Source organism: Pinus tabuliformis, chromosome 7 (assembly GCF_031772625.1).
Source record: "Pinus tabuliformis cultivar Carrire ecotype Pingquan chromosome 7, CPIR1, whole genome shotgun sequence".
Lineage (NCBI taxonomy): Eukaryota > Viridiplantae > Streptophyta > Pinopsida > Pinales > Pinaceae > Pinus > Pinus tabuliformis.
The window spans coordinates 1898178570-1898195529 of record NC_142293.1 but is presented as its reverse complement, the minus strand read 5'-3'; the positions used below and the strand labels follow the sequence as shown (position 1 = coordinate 1898195529).

The following is a 16960-nucleotide window of genomic DNA, read 5'->3' as shown; positions in this document are numbered from 1 at the left end:
ATGGTGGTTTGGTCATAAATGAGGATATTGAATGGCCTTCCAAACTTAGAGTTAGTTTCCATAGATGAAGGGATGAGAGGGTAGGAGGTTACTTAACTCTTTCCCCATCCAATTTCGAGCTCATAGGAGATGATAAGTGTGGGAATCTTCTAGATAGCTCCAGAAGATAAGAATATTCCTGGAACCCTATGATGATTTCGCTCAATCTCACCCAACGCAGGTCAAAGTGGGCCTAGGTGCTCTGGAAAGCACCCTGACATGGGCCTACCTACACTGAAGTGCACTTACCTCTTACCAAGGCTGTGCTGGTCCCTCAAGGAGGCATTTCTATAGGGATTCGGGACAAGAAAATCTCAGGGAAGGAGGCATTCAAAGTGATGACTTGTCTAGGGCATGTAGCAACTGAATTAGAGTTTGATGAGCCCTAACGGTACTGATCTAAATGATGCGAATGATATGCCAAAATGGATCTGTAACAACTACCCCCTAAAGCATGAAGTCGAAAATGTTAATGTTGAGTGAAATTCTTTACGATGTGATGAGGAGGTTCCAAAGTGGATGGTAGCTTGCATTGATTACAATACATAATATCATGATATTTTGATTTTTTCTCATGAATTGCTAAGGGAAGTCATACCCATGCTCAACATATAAACTTTCATTACAAGTACATAGATAGTCATCTACAAATATAGACCCATGATGACCATCAATGTAAAGCCATTGTACAGATGATTTGGTACATTTCTTGAAATCGCAGCCCAGATGGATGAAACTAGATCCGGGGTCTTCTATCTCGTTCAATCTTTTGCTCAAGTACGATTCTAACCATGTGAATATGTGATCTAGATTCAAACATGGGAATACACCATCTGATTACTAGCCAATGATGTAAGTCGTTAATAGATGCGAGAGAAATCACCGATAATGATAATGATCCTCAAGGTACTGCAGCACATTCTGCATGGTGTGAATGGATGTTTTGATGTCGAACACCATACAAAGTCTTTCAGTCGAAGGCCAGTGATATCAACCTATCACCGGAAGAGAGAAAATTTCCATTGATGTATGCAAGCCTCAAGGTACTGAAAGGGTGTTTCTAAGTCAACTTCCTGGATAATGTGTTGATGTCGACAAGAAGCGACTCATCGCAGGAGGGCCTTGATGTATCCCACATAAACAACACAAAACGAGTGTAATGAATTTTTGGAGATGGAATGTGACTGATGACACAAGGTTCAGGAATGGCGGTCATGAAAATGAAGGTTTTCGAGTATTGCAAAGAATGAATTTAAACTGAGTGACTTCTCTTGAACATGTCAGTGACACTGAATCGATTGGCAGAATTGACCTAAAACCAAAGTAATGGATGGTATGATAGACCAAGGTATGATGACCATCAAGCAGATTACCCAACCCAAATAGTCACAGTGATGAAGTGAAAGTGTCATGTTCAAGAGTGACCTGATGCCATAAAGTGGTTTACCCCTTTTCCCATTTTCCCTAGTCATTGCTGACCAGTACCTCTTTATTTTTATCAAGCTTGAGGAGGATAAAATATGCTTGTCGTATAATTCCACCCTTCAGGTGAATCCATCGCTATGTGATGTTTTAACGAGTCTAATGTAAGAGCCCTATCCTACAGTCTACTAACAGATCTAATTTTTTATGAAATTAAATGCAATAAGAGGCGATAACTTACTTACTTACACGGCTTTTAAACAAATAAAATTTTATCATTTACATTATAATCAATATAAATTAACGTGAATATTTCATTCTAATGAACTTTACAAGAGTAGTCTCTGGAGGAATACCTGTACTGGTGGCTGATGGAGATACCTTTGTCCTGCTGCTCCTACTGAACGCTCCTCTTGATGGACCCAACCAGATTTACCTCCCAGCCAACTAGGAAATAATCCCTAGCGCAGGAAACCCCGACAGGTTCCCTAGCCCTCCGAGCCCAAGTCCAACCAGATGTAGTGTTTGTGTCCAAGATGAAAGATCCATACCAAAAGAACAATACTTCCCTTCTCTCAACAACCCAAGAAACCTCCACAGGTTCCTAAGGTCTCCAAAAACACAACAAGTCCAAACAATCACAACCAACCCCACAATCATAAGTAAGACCCCCCTCCCCCTTTCTCCCTTCCCCCTTCCCTTTTTATACCCTCCTTCCCTTCTCCACCTCAACCACCTCTCATTAATGTCATTAATTTCTCATCCATCCTTACAGTTGACTTCTCTTCTCCCAAGTAAAGCTAGGAGTACATTTGGAAATGTGACATGAATATAAAATTGGGAATTTAATGGGAAAGGACCATGTCTTCTCCCAAGTAAATCTGAAAAGTACATTTGGGAATGTGAGATGAATATATATATTGATGATTAAATGGAGAGGACTATGTCTTCTCCCAAGTAAATGTGAGGGTACATTGGGGAATGTGAGATGTAATTACATGGAGAGGACCATGTCTTCACCCTAGTAAATGTGAGGGTACATTGGGGGATGTGAAATGAATATATATATTAATAATGAGTTGGAGAGGACCATGTCTTCTCCCAAGTAAATGTGAGGGTACATTGGGGAATGTGAGATGTACTTACATGGAGAGGACCATGTCTTCTCCCTAGTAAATGTGAGGGTACATTGGGGAATGTGAGATGAATACATATATTATTTGAAATAATGGAAGGAGACCATATCCTACCTAAGATTCAATTTGAGAAGGTAAGTTGGGAATTTGAATAATAGAAATCATGAATTTTATATTAGACCAATATTTCTCAATATTTTCAGATAATGTAAACATTAACAAAATTTGCAGGATAAGATTTAAGTGGAGCATTACATACACCCCTCCTTCAGAAAAATTCATCTCGAAGTTAGAATGAAAAGATACTAGGAGTTTGAAAGCATAGCAAATCAGAGTTATAGCAACAAAATTTGATAAGTCAGACAATGACATTACTTCCCATCAAGAGTCTCCAACTCATCTATATCCTCCTATCCATCCTGACCTACTTCCGTCCCCACCCTATTCGTCCTCTACTGCTTTATCAATGGCAACGACCATACTAACCACTGATAAAACCGACATGGTGGAAGTGTCAAATATATCGACCTAACTTCCCCAACAGGCAATTGGCAATCGTCATCACACGTCTAGGGGAGCATGTCCACCACTGCCCTCCCACGATTCCAAGTTTTGGAGGATACACAGTGGGAAATGCCTCCACCCCTCCTTCAAAACTAAGGTCAACACCCTAACACGAACCACACTACAAAGCTGGTTGGACTTGTCATCGAATAATCCAGTCAGGTCGTCTTGCCACCTGTCATTTGCATTTTACTCGTGTCATAAGAGTGCATATCAAGTAGATACCAAATGTAATAGAATAATGTACATCGTACCTTTCCTCATTGGTCATCTCGACCTTCCCCAATGGAATAGTAGATCTTGGTTATCATACAGTTCTTTCCAATCTGTGGTTTAGTTTTCATCCATGCATATATATAACCACAAAATAGATATAGATACATGATCTTGAACATCATGTTTATTAAGGCCAGTGTTCACGTGTCAATTTTTGTTGTTCATACTGGAAATAAATCTTACATCAGATAAATCATAATTTCACTAAGTCATTGATTAGATAAATCATATCTATATAAGCCTATACGATGCAACAATAACTCTGACAAGTCATGCACTAGATAAATTGTAACCAAGTAAGTCATACATTTGGTCATACATCCAACATTTCCATCATCAATACCAAATCCATCAATTGATTTTCACGTGTCCAACCAAATGTATATAATGTTCATAAATAACAACATGGAACTGCAAAATAGAACCTTAACATAGGTGGCTATCTACGTTAAAATGGTCATCATAAACGCTCATGTGACATCCTTGTGGAACCCCTCAATAACAATTAGACTTGAAACAGATTCAACTGTCCGTCACGGAAAATAGCATTTGAACACGGATATGCTATAAGGTGGTACCAAAACCAAAATAATGGCAAGCAACGGATTAGTGCACTATCAATTCCACTAGAAGGTGCTACTATAAGTTTTATGCATATAATTTCTTTAAAACCTTAATGAATATAAATATCCCACTCTTCCAATTTGATGGTTTTTCATCTTCGAAACCCATTTAGTTAATCTTGAAAATAAAAGACTTCAAACTTCAGAAACTGTTTCCAACATGATTTTCATACTTTATTTTTTTTTGTAAATTGAGAGAAATGAACTCTACATGTCAAAAGGTTCAAATTTATTATATATTTAATCATTGTTTACTAGTACTAAAACAATTTCATGATATATCCTCTAAATGTCAAAAGGTTCAAATTTATTATATATTTAATCATTGTTTACTAGTACTAAAACAATTTCATGATATATACTGCAACTCACACTATGACCAGACAAATGAGAATAATTAAATGAATGGAATAATTGTCTTTGCCCTGCTGCTATTAGTACTTCCCTTCCAAATGACACTGCATCTCTAAAGATGCCTACTCCCTCCACAAGTGTCCAGTGACCACAGAAGTTGCGAAGATAGTTGAGGGTCCTTTTATCCAAAACTAGAGACACATTTTTTTTTTCATGGCATTTTTATTCAACATTAGAGTAAGGGTAAGAATGTATTCTAATATTTTCATTGGTATTTTATTGACTAAATAAACTTCCATTTTAAAATCCCAATTTCTCTACTAATTTATCTTCTCTTTTTCTTCTTTTTTTTTTTTAATTAGGACTGTCTTATTTTAAATTTTTTTTTGGTATAAGCAGTAGAGGCACAGAAGCCCCAAGGACTCTAATATCCCAATCTCTAGTAAGTTCTGTAAACATGGTTGCACCTGATCTCCTCAAAAGATGTTAATAACAACGTGATGTTACTAAGACAAGAATAAGCTAATTTACAAGTGACTTCAACTAGTCATCGCTAAACAGTTCAAAGAAAGCTGGTTTGTAAATTTGACTGCATTTGTAAGGCATCCTCTAAACACCAAAGGAAATAACAACAACACTAAGGAAAGACAAGTATGAAACTTGAGACGGAGGATACTAATGATCTTTCAAATTGCAGAATAATTTGAGAGAGAATTTCTGGATTAAATGGAAGCAAGAGGAATGTGCTCCTAGACTTGAGTAGGGCATTTCTGAAATAAGATCTACTTCTAACAGTTTTAACAAAGTTGTAAATCTTTGAATACTAATCACAAGTATCAGCTCCTCCGCACATAGTGCAAACCATTTTTGCCTTCAGGAAATTTTTGAAAAGTTTCAGTCACACAAACTCTGCACCTTCATTTCCATCATGGCTATTGTCATTAACTTTGCTAACTTTTCCTTTTAGGGAAGAAATTGAATTTTGTTTAAGAACCAGGGGCTTTCCCACAAGTTCCCTTGTTTCTTTCAAATTAAGGTAGGTGTAAACGAACATTGCTCTTAGAGCCACCAATGCTCCTCCAATGCTTGACAGCCCAGGATTAGACTGAAAAAGGAGAAAGCCTCCCAGAAGAATAACACAGGTCTTGAGTTGTCCAAGAACAACATGGGTAGTGGCAAAAGTGGCCCCAAGTGTTAAAGCACCAGACCACTGTAGCAAAAATCCAGTGTAGCAAAAAAATAATAGCCAACACATTGGAGACATTCCAATTAAAAGCTAGTAAACCAGGAGGATCTGGCCATGGCATTATAGCCACCAAAGTGAAGATGGTTATGGGCGTTGTTTTCCAGATCAATGAAAGTGCAGTCCAATTGTCTTGTTGTTGGAGATTTGACCATAAAATTTTGGTTGCTGCAGTTGGTATTATCCATGTTAAAGCTATCAAAGCACCAAATAGATTAAATTGCAAGTCTGTGACCGTTGCAATAGCCACTCCTACAGAAACAACTCTCAATGCCAGAACCTTCTGGAAAGAAACTCTCTTCCCAAAGAACAGAAACTCTGACAGCACAATTTTAGGTGTAACAGCGATTTTGGCCATCTGATAAAAACCCACACTGTTGAACTTTAGACTAACAATTGCAAAGCCATTGGAGAATGCCATGATCACACCCAAGGAAATCAGAGAAGCAAATGGTGTTGCCTTTGCTAGGGGTGATGTAGGAAGCAAAGCACATGGATCAAGAGAAGCCAATAAAAGCCAGCTTAATGCATAGTGGATTAGTGTGAGGAAGATAGGGTAGTTAAATCCAACCTTCCCAAGTAACTGTAGTCACAAAACACACAGCTTTGGAATAATTTACATCTCACTTCTTTGTGTGCAGAATTAATATAAAAACAGTCCCACTCACTACCCAATTCAGCAGAATCAATGCGCTTAAAGCCTACTAAATAGTTTCGAATTGCCACCTATTTGCCAAGAGCGATGGATAGAAAATAATTGTATAATTTGAGAACCCACCAATTTGTTCATCATAATGATGCTAACAGCAACCATGAAATTGAAAGTCAAAGAAACTTTTGGGCTGCAAAATCTTTGTTGCAGTTGTTTTGCTCCTTCTAAAGTGCGAAGCTCACTGAATACAGATGTCCGCAATTCTTCCAAGGCCCACCCTACCACAGAAGGCACGGATACACTTCTCACGAGACGTGTAGATCTTCAGTATTATACTAAGCTTTTTCGTTGCAAAATCAAGTGTGGTGTTGGCCTTCAAATACTCATATTCAAATGGAAGAAAGGCCCTAACAAGCTGAGTCTGTTATCATGGTTATTTAAGATTAATGATTTGTTTCAAGTTATGATATGATACGTTCTTCCACAATATCCATAACCCCACTTCTTTTCCTTCGTGTGGCAGCTCACTCTCCATACTAGTTTGCGAGCCCACTTATTTTTTGTCTTCCCACAAAGCAAATCTTATTGTGGCTATAGATCTCTGGCAAGGATATCTCCTTTATGGCTACAATTCACCACATTCACACAAACCCTTGTAGCTGTTCGTTTTACCTATTAATTAATTAAAATTATACGTCAACCCACACAATCTCCCATCAACCTAGTTCTTATATGCAATTTTGTATGTGCAGTCCCTCTATGCCTTCTCTAATGATAGCAATCCCTTGGCTCCTTCACAGGCTTTCTTGACTTATCCTTAATGTGGCTCTAGTACCATGTAAGTTTTACACACATAACAAGAAGAAAGAGTGGATTCTTGCATTTGATGATGCAATATATCATTACAAATACAAAGTAGCAGAGAAGAAGAGTACATTCCCAATTACATAATTACAATAATCGATACAATAAATATCCCATAATTACATCAATTTACTAGTGAGCATTTATTGTTCAGTCCAAGTCCTAATACATCTAAGTTCTAGATATGGCCATTATCCCCGACATATTGAAGCATTATACTCCAACAGAGGCCACATCTAATACCTATGTGCTCCATGGTTGTGTGAATGATGATGATGCACTTCATATGATGATTCATGCTAATAATGTCAGTGCCAAAGAAAAGCACGATGCACTCAAATAGAATACTAGTGATTTGTTGCATATTGCCCAATATGTATCTGATAAATTACAGGTTATCTACAAATATGAACTTGAAGTGTTTATTTTAAATTTTACCATAATACAAAGTTGCCTACAACTAACTTATTAACTTGTTGCACATGTCATTATGCAGGTTGCAGTTGGGATTATTATCGATCTCGGACCATGGGATCATTAAAAATGTTTGCAAATGCAAAAATTTGTAGATCATTTTTTGAACAAATGAAGCTAGAAATACGTGATGGAATATGACCCTCAATCCTTGGATAGGTCTCTAAGGTGAAGGATTAATTGGATTCCTTATTGCAAGGCTAAACGAAGGTGCCAATGTTTAAAGTCAAGTGCTTGGATGTGCTCACTGAAGCTTATGTACCTTAATGTTTCCCCAGCACTTCCACTCTTATAGACCACCAAGGATCGCAGTAGCTTCCACATCTGCATGAGGCAAACAAAGACTCTTGCCATTTGATTTAAATGAATTACCAAATATTCGATCTAAATTATTGGAAATTGTCTGGCAACTTCTTTGCTTTAACTATGGCACAAGCACAATGAAAAGTGTTTAGGTGTAGGTATGTTGCAAATTGTAGTCACCTTTATAACTCGTCCTCTTCTTTTGCATGGACTATGTTATTCCTTGTAGAAAAGTTTAAGTAATTCTACCAACTTTTGGTACTAAATTTATCTCAAAATCAGCCCTCACCCCCATAGCACAATGACAAGCAATGTCTGAGCCTCCATCTCAGAGCTTAAAAGGGCTTAAGCCCCCAAAGCCTCCTGCAGATAGGATGAATCATGTTCAACCTGTCCATATCAATTCCCCAATTTCTGTATGAGGCCCTGCCCCAAATTATCCTGACCGGCTCCCTCCTATGGCTGGCATGTTTATTTTTTAGCCTTTCAATGCTTGGGCTTCTACCCTTTGATATCATGTTTTATGACCAATTTTCTTTTGAATCTATATTGTGGGTGTTCTAGCCTAATCCAGCGCACACTTGGATTGTTGTCACTTTATGCTTGTGGGGACTGCTTGGGCAGCCTGTTTTTTTGTATGAAAACCCTCTAAATTAATAGTTAAATGAAGCTTTAATTCAAAATTTGAATTTATCTAAAGATCATCATAACCAAATTCCTAACAATACCTGGAGAGAGTAAAATTAGAGGAAGAAAATCACCTTTCTTCTGTGCATTTCGCCTCCTACTCTTGTGGAATAGAAGCAACTCACCACTGGGAAGTTCAAAGAGGACATGATTCTACATTTAGAACATCAGGTTGTTCATCTCCTAGCTCTGGTACATGCCAGGTACCATTATGCATAGGATATTACCATGGTGTTAAGGAACTAGTGATTTATCTCGCAATCATGTGAGAAACTAGTTGACAAGAAGGGGATATGTGATTTAGTTACAAAATTAATTAACACGTTATAGAAAACTTTGGGAGTAGATGCAATGCATAATGATGACAAATTACAGCAGAATCATTCTACAAAAAAAAAATGTTAGTATTTCCCAATAAAATGTATAGGAAAGAAACACCCTATTCATCATTATTTTTTTATTTTTTTTACTATCAAAAATGTAGAATTAAAAGATGAAAAATTAGAAGAATCTTATTACTGTTGTATACTAGTTGTTTCAACAGTAGGTTTTGGATGACACTATTTGATTAAAGAGATCTCTGCCTAATGTACCACAGCCGGTTGCCACAGGTTCTTTTATAATGCATCGCATTCTACATATGTATGTGTGGAGTAACTCAAAAACAAAACAACGCCCCATCTCCATGGAGTCCCATAGTTTGTCTATACATATCAAACAAGTCACGACACCATATGCACACTTTTCTCAGCAATGAGAAATGAGGTCTTCTTATCACCTACAATGTAATCATGGATTCCATTTTGCTTTTATCCTTCCGTGGGAGAAATACAACATATATTTACTTGAAAAAGAGTTACACAATAACACAATGAGAGTTACAACCCTCTAAAGTCATGACTACAAGGAAACTCCAGCCCCAAAAAAACTAGAAATATTAGCATATGAGGCATTGTCTCTAGACATTGATGCCAAAACTGACGTTCTATCATTTCTATTTGCCTCACATTTGAGGTAACTGTAACGGAGAAATGTCGCATGATTCAATGACTGATAATTTCCCTTTAAGATGCTAGGCCCACCAATTTACAATGTTACTAACCTTGTACCTCTACATCCATATCTTCATGGCTGGAAATCAACATTTGAATTTTGGACAGATTGGCTTACTCAAAATATATATATATATATATATATATATATATATATATATATATATATTGAACTTTTAAAAGGCAGTTTTTCTTAATTGGTTCTGCCATGTTTTTAATTTTCAATCCCTCTTTTATGAAACACAAGAATACAAACCCACCAGACACACCTCTCACAGAATTATAGTCTAAAACCTAACAAGATTCTCAAAACTAAAGGGAAAAAACAATAATTTTATACAGAAGACCATGAGAGCATTTTGAAGCAAAGTTCAGACATATTCGTGATTTGAAGGACAATAGAAAACTCTTTTACAGAATGTATGAATTACAGCAGAATGCAGATCATTCATTACTAAAAAGAAATTGTGCATCTGTAGAAAATTTCATGCTCACTCTCCTCATCTTCCTCTTTTGAATCAACAGCATCTCTTGGTGATTCCAATGCTCCACCCATAGAGAATAATGGACCCATGTCCTCATTCTAAATATAGTTACCTTCCAGTATTTCTTCAAACCTTTGGTCATTGCAATTAATCATCCACGCTAGGCTACATCTAATACCCTTTCTTGACATTCTTTGAAACCGAGATTTGATTCTGAATTCCGGGCTGTATGGAAAGTCTACAAGTTCCTCTAATGGCTTCTCAATCTTAGTCTTAAAAAAATAAAAACTGCATTTCATGAGTTCCACATTTACAACAAGCAGCTGGGGACAAGAACTACCATCTTTGTTATGTCCTCATCTGAGAAACCATGTCCTCTAAAAAACTCCACTCGTCTTTTAATTGGAACATGAGGAAGGCTTACAACCTGTGGCGTCTTCTCTAAAATTCTACCAAAGTCTTCTGGACCTATTTTAATGTTAAAATTGAAAAAGTACTACTGCGAAGTCAATTTTGGCTTCAAACTGTGCATACTGTGCTATAACAGAAGCAAGAGCTTCGAGCCATACATTAAAACTAAGCAGACTTTCCACATTGCGCTTCATTATCTCATTCAACTCATATCCAAGAATATATATGGTCTCTTCTCGATCATTCTAGTTAGAATTTTTTTGGGAAGTCCTAGATTCCCAAGGTAAGCAACAATAGGTTTAATCACTTTACCAACCTGCATACCCAAAATCTGAGGATATTGTGTCACCATCGGTCCAATGTCTCTTGGGTTCACTCCAATACTGACCAAATAAGCGACAGATGTACTCATTGTCCCTTCGAGTTTAAATTCCAGAATCTCGGGATACTTCTGTAATACTACTGGAATGTCGATTCTCTCAATGTCAAGACCTCATAGAATTTTAATAACCGGCACAAGGTCTACAATAACACTGGCATACAACACTTGGGGATGTTTTCTAAGAAAACTTGGAAGCTCCTGCTTTTGAAAACCCAATTTATTCAAATAATCAAGGACGGGAACCATGTTTTTCCTCACACTGCAACCCAGCATGAGTGGATCCTGATTTATGTCATCGATGGTGAGACCTAATCTCTGCAGGAAGTCCACCCTTTCTTTCATAACATCCACTGTCGAAGGAAGTTCTAAGTGTTCCAGCTCGTCAGGGACTATCCCAATACTTCTCAAGTAATCACAAATGATCACTCGAGAAACAAGCTTCTCCTTTCACCCCTGCACAACACCCCAAGTCACAGTTGGCATCTGGTACTCAGGAATGTTGTTCGGCTCGCCGGAAGCTGCCCTACTGGGTACTTTGAAAGAAACATTCCCTCCATCCAGCATTCGCATTTTCAATGTCAAAAACAAACTTTTCCTTGAAAGAAAACAATTTCTTTCAAATGGATGTCGTCCTATATTGCAGTTTATTTCACATGAGTTTCCATTGCTTGATTCGATGGAAACTTCGGGATAGGATGTTTCTCCCACACTCATTTGATCCCACACATGTGTTTTGCCTGGCGTGGCCCCAGAGGTCGAAATGCGATTTTCTATATCAGGGTTTAAGTGTGCAATCCCTACATTTAGAATTGATAGAAGGAAAGAACTGGAATGATTTGTTGAAAATCCCCACATTGCATCATTCTAAACACTGGAATTATATGAAGATGTCTGCAACAAAAGTCCCAATGCCACTTCATTCATGCCATGGAGGACCAAACCATGGCACTGATACTGGCGAGCGTGTGGCTATTAACCACAACAGCTTAACAACCATAAGGAAGGAGGTTCAAGCCCTTTTATCGGTATTTGGGGTTAGGTCGGAGGTTCAAGCCCTCTTTTTAGCGTGTATAATATTGAGTTTAGTGGGCTTTGGGTCCAGATTTTGAACCAAAGCTATGATACCATGTGTAAGAGCCCTATCCTAAGGTCTGCTAACAGATCTATTTTTTTCTGAAATTAAATGCAATAAGAGGCGATAACTTACTTACTTACACGGCTTTTAAAAAAATAAAATTTTATCATTTACATTATAATCAATGTAAATTAAGGTGAATATTTCATTCTAATAAACTTTACAAGAGTAGTCTCTGGAGGAATACCTGTACCGGTGGCTGATGGAGATAACTTTGTCCTGTTGCTCCTACTAAACGCTCCTCTTGACGGACCCAACCGGATTTACCTCCCAGCCAACTAGGAAATAATCCCTAGCCTAGGAAACCTCCATAGGTTCCCTATCACTCTGAGCCCAAGTCCAACCAGATGTAGTGTGTGTGTCCAAGATGAAAGATCCAGACCAAGATAACAATACTTCCCTTCTCTCAACAACCCAAGAAACCTCCATAGGTTCCTAAGGTCTCCAAAAACACAACAAGTCCAAACAATCACAACCAAACCCACAATCATAAGTAAGACCCCCTTCCCCCTTTCTCCCTTCCCCCTTCCCTTTTTATACCCTCCTTCCCTTTCCACCTCAACCACCTCCCATTAATGTCATTAACTTTTCATCCATCCTTATAGTTGACTTCTCTTCTCCCAAGTAAAGCTGGGAGTACATTTGGAAATGTGACATGAATATAAAATTTGGAATTTAATGGGAAAGGACCATGTCTTATCCCAAGTAAATCTAAAAAGTACATTTGGGAATGTGAGATGAAATATATATTGATGATTAAATGGAGAGAACTATGTCTTCTCCCAAGTAAATCTAAAAAGTACATTTGGGAATGTGAGATGAATATATATATTGATGATTAAATGGAGAGGACTATGTCTTCTCCCAAGTAAATGTGAGGGTACATTGGGGAATGTGAGATGTAATTACATGGAGAGAACCATGTCTTCACCCTAGTAAATGTGAGGGTACATTGGGGGATTTGAAATGAATATATATATTAATAATGAGTTGGAGAGGACCATGTCTTCTCCCAAGTAAATCTGAGGGTACATTGGGGAATGTGAGATGTACTTACATGGAGAGGACCATGTCTTCTCCCTAGTAAATGTGAGGGTACATTGGGGAATGCGAGATGAATACATATATTATTTGAAATAATGGAAGGAGACCATATCCTACCTAAGATTCAATTTGAGAAGGTAAGTTGGGAATTTGAATAATAGAAATCTTGAATTTTATATTAGACCAATATTTCTCAATATTTTCGGATAATGTAAACATTAACAAAATTTGCAGGATAAGATTTAAGTGGGGCATTACATCTAGCGAAGGTGAAACTCGGTCTTGTCATGATGGACAAGTTTGTCACTATTTGATGTTTTAATGAGTCCAATGACAAAGATAACTCGTCCATTTAGAGACTTTGAAAAGGGACAAAAAGAAAACTCCACATGTTCTTTTTCGTAAATTTGTCTCTCAAGTCTGAAAAAGCGTAAAACAATACAAGAGAGAACCTATTGATCATGGTCGATCAACATATTCCCTTTTTGTAAATAATTTATCTCAATCTGTAAAAGGGTTAAACTTATACTGAGTAGATGTCATTTCCAATCCGTTAACAAGTTGAAAAGGACAAACGCTCAACAATCTTTTCATATTTCGAGAGTTTGAAAAGAGCTTAAAGAGGACTCCAAGGGGGTTCCTTTTTTGATGTTTAACAGAGATCGAAAAAGAGATAAAATTATCATATGTGGTCAAAGTACAATTCGTGATTGTGCACATCAAATTCTATAAGTCAGCAGTACATTTGTTCAAAGTAACACTAAACGGATTAAACATACTTGTTTCATTGGTAAAAATAGGTAAATACTAAGTTTACTCATTAAATGATCATGGAAACAAGAATTTACCATGTTATTTTCACCATTTGATATTTACCATTCAGTTTGTGCTCTGACCTTGCTTTTTACCTCAATCTTTAGCAGTTGGTTGTGAGAGATTCTATGGATCATTTATCATGTCATCCGGACCAAGTAGGAGATCTACCTCTCCTCTTTATTTTCATGTCATTATTTTACAGTTTCATGCAAGTTTTTAGGGTTTTCAGGGCCCCTGGGGTTAGGATATTTCGCCCTGGGATCAGCGCAAGCTTCCATGTCGAAAACTGCACTGGGGAGCACCTAAACAGAAGGCTAGCTGCACTACAATGCACTGTCTTCTTGCCTGGGCTACGTTGGTCAAGTTTCACAAACTTGTTTCACCTGTTTGGCCCAAAATTTCTCCAGTTTTGTGCATGAAAAGGATCCTAACTAAGCTTATGGTGTTATTTTAGGCTTTCATCAGATCAAAATTTCTATTACTTGGCGAGAAAGAGAGCATGAAGAAAAATACATGGTTGCCCTAATTGATCTGGATACAGTTGAGGCCCTCAGGAACTATGGGTTGCTCAAATACTTCAGGTTGTCTTGGATGAGGCAACAATAAAAACTATTGCAGTTCCTAGTTCATGCATGGGATCTAACGGATCAAGCTTTTCACAAAAGGGACAAAGTGTTCCCTATTATGATTGATGATGTTTACTTTCTTAAACGGTTGTCGAGACGTGGTTCCCCCATATCTCTTTCAGGTTCCTCCCATGGAGGGGAATCAGTGAGGGACTATGTTCGACAATTCTATCGGCCAGGTACACAGCCTAGAAAGGATGGAAAGATAATCATCAAAGATATTCGTGATTTTCCTTTGAGAACAATCCTTTTCACCATCACAAATTTGGCAAGCAATGTGACACTCCATTTGGCAAACTGATCATACATGCAATTTGCACTTGAGTGTCTTGAGCCAACTTTATTCAACTGGTGTGAGGTAGTACTTTCTTCACTGAAAGAGCAGCTGACAAAGGTAAAGAGTGGTAAGACCAAGAATTTTAGCTATGGATCGCTCTTAATTGCTTTTACCTTAGAGAGAATTCCATTGATGCAACCTCAGCATGTAACACTGGGTGTAGCTGGTCCTAGAGATCCACGGATGCAGAGGTGGGTCGAATTGATGGCTAGACATGTTGGTCAGTCATCGATTACATTTTCTATTTCATTCTTCAGTTGGCTCGATCGACAACACATTTTCATCGAGGAGCATCCATACACAGGGATGGATTTTCATGGAGATCCAGAGTTGAGTTTACTAGTGGGCACTCAATGGGGTGCTATAGGTAAATTGTTTTTTGACCAAATGTTTTTTTATTTTTAAGTTTCTACATGTTTTTGTGTTTTGATGTTTCCAAGACTAAAACTAAAATCATTCTCATGCATGCAGATGTTGGTACTGTTCGACCTATGAGACACCAACAGGAGGCAGTGGACCAGCGTGGAGAAATGTGGCGAGAGTTGTTCTCTAAGATTTGGATTTGGCCAAGAAACTGGCAGAGTTGCAGGATCATGTAGAGGGATTAACCCTCGGTATTCTAGATGTCCAGATCGAGGAGTTACCTATGAGGATGCATTGCCATACTATTGGTGTTCCTAGTCGTTGAATGCAACTCTTGCACATGATAGCTCAGACTGTGACCTGTTATCATGAGCATCACTAGGTATACTTAGGATGATTTTTGCATGCATCTTGAGTTTTTAGGTCAGATGACCAAACATGTCTTGGACACAAATTTTGTAAGAACTTTAAAACATCTATCTATTTTACTTTCGAAGTTTTTTATATGTGGTTGTGTGCAATCCTATTCAACTAATGATGTGAATTGAAAATTTACTTTTACATGTGTCACAAATGTCTATTTAACACATAGTTAGCTAATGAATCGGTTAATGTGTTAAAGTTTCTGGAAATATGTTGATATTTAATGTACTCAAAATGTCTTTCCAAAATACAAACTCTAAGGAACATACAAAGAATTGTTGGGTTTCGGACGATATAAATGTCTGTTAGTTGCATTACGACGAGTTGTGAGTCCAGCCTAATGATGATTCGGCGAATGCCAAGTGAAATGGCATCAGAGAGAAGTTTTATCAACTCGTTATACTTAGCGATATTGTTCATAGAATGAGCGATACGAATCCCTTGAGAACTCACTAACTCGCCACTTGGAGCGAAAATGGCCCATGCTGCAAAAGATAGGTTCTAAGTACTACGACTAGCACCATTGACGTAACCAACAAATGGTTCCAAAGATTCCAACATCTGCAACAAATGCAAAGCAGATTACTTCACCACATAAAAACTCTAAAAGACACACTGACACACACATGCAATTAAATCATATACATAGTGATTTTACTACAGTTAATTAAGCATAGTAACGTTTGAAGTACAACCCGTTTTGGGGCTGCGACAACGAAATTCCTTCATAATCGACCAACTCGTAGGCACCTTTTGCCAAAACACATTTGACAATATAAGGACCCATCCATAGTGGTTCAAATTTTCCTGCTCCAAGTTTATCATCTTCCTGATCATAAAGCAAGACTAGGTCTCCTTCCGAGAAAATGAGAGGCTTGACATTTCTGTCGTATTGTGCCTTGATTCGTTTCTTATGTGCTTTGTTAACTAATGTGGCTTCATGATGGGTTTCATCCAGATGGATTAGTTCTAAGAAATGTTCTTCTTCATTAGAAGTGTCGTGTAACAAGTCAATCGCAAGTTTGAGAGATGAAATTTCACATTGTATCGGCAAGATTTCCTCTAGACCATACACCAATTGAAAGGGTGTGAATCTAGTTGCATTCCTAACCAAGATTCGATATGCCCACAAGACAGAGTACAGGATTAAATGCCAGTTTCATTTATGAACCCCTATCATTTATTGAAGCATTCGCTTCAGGACTTTGTTGATGGCCTCAACTTGTCCATTCGCTTGTGGATAATGAGT

General features: G+C 37.7%; 2 pseudogenes; both read right to left on the bottom strand.

The window, feature by feature from the left end:
* Positions 1–5254: 5254 nt before the first annotated feature.
* On the bottom strand, positions 5255–6486 carry LOC149256061 (nucleotide-sugar uncharacterized transporter 2-like; annotated as a pseudogene).
* A 3657-nt stretch (positions 6487–10143) lies between these two features.
* Positions 10144–11613, bottom strand: LOC149256060 (transcription termination factor MTERF4, chloroplastic-like; annotated as a pseudogene).
* Between the last annotated feature and the right edge of the window lie 5347 nt (positions 11614–16960).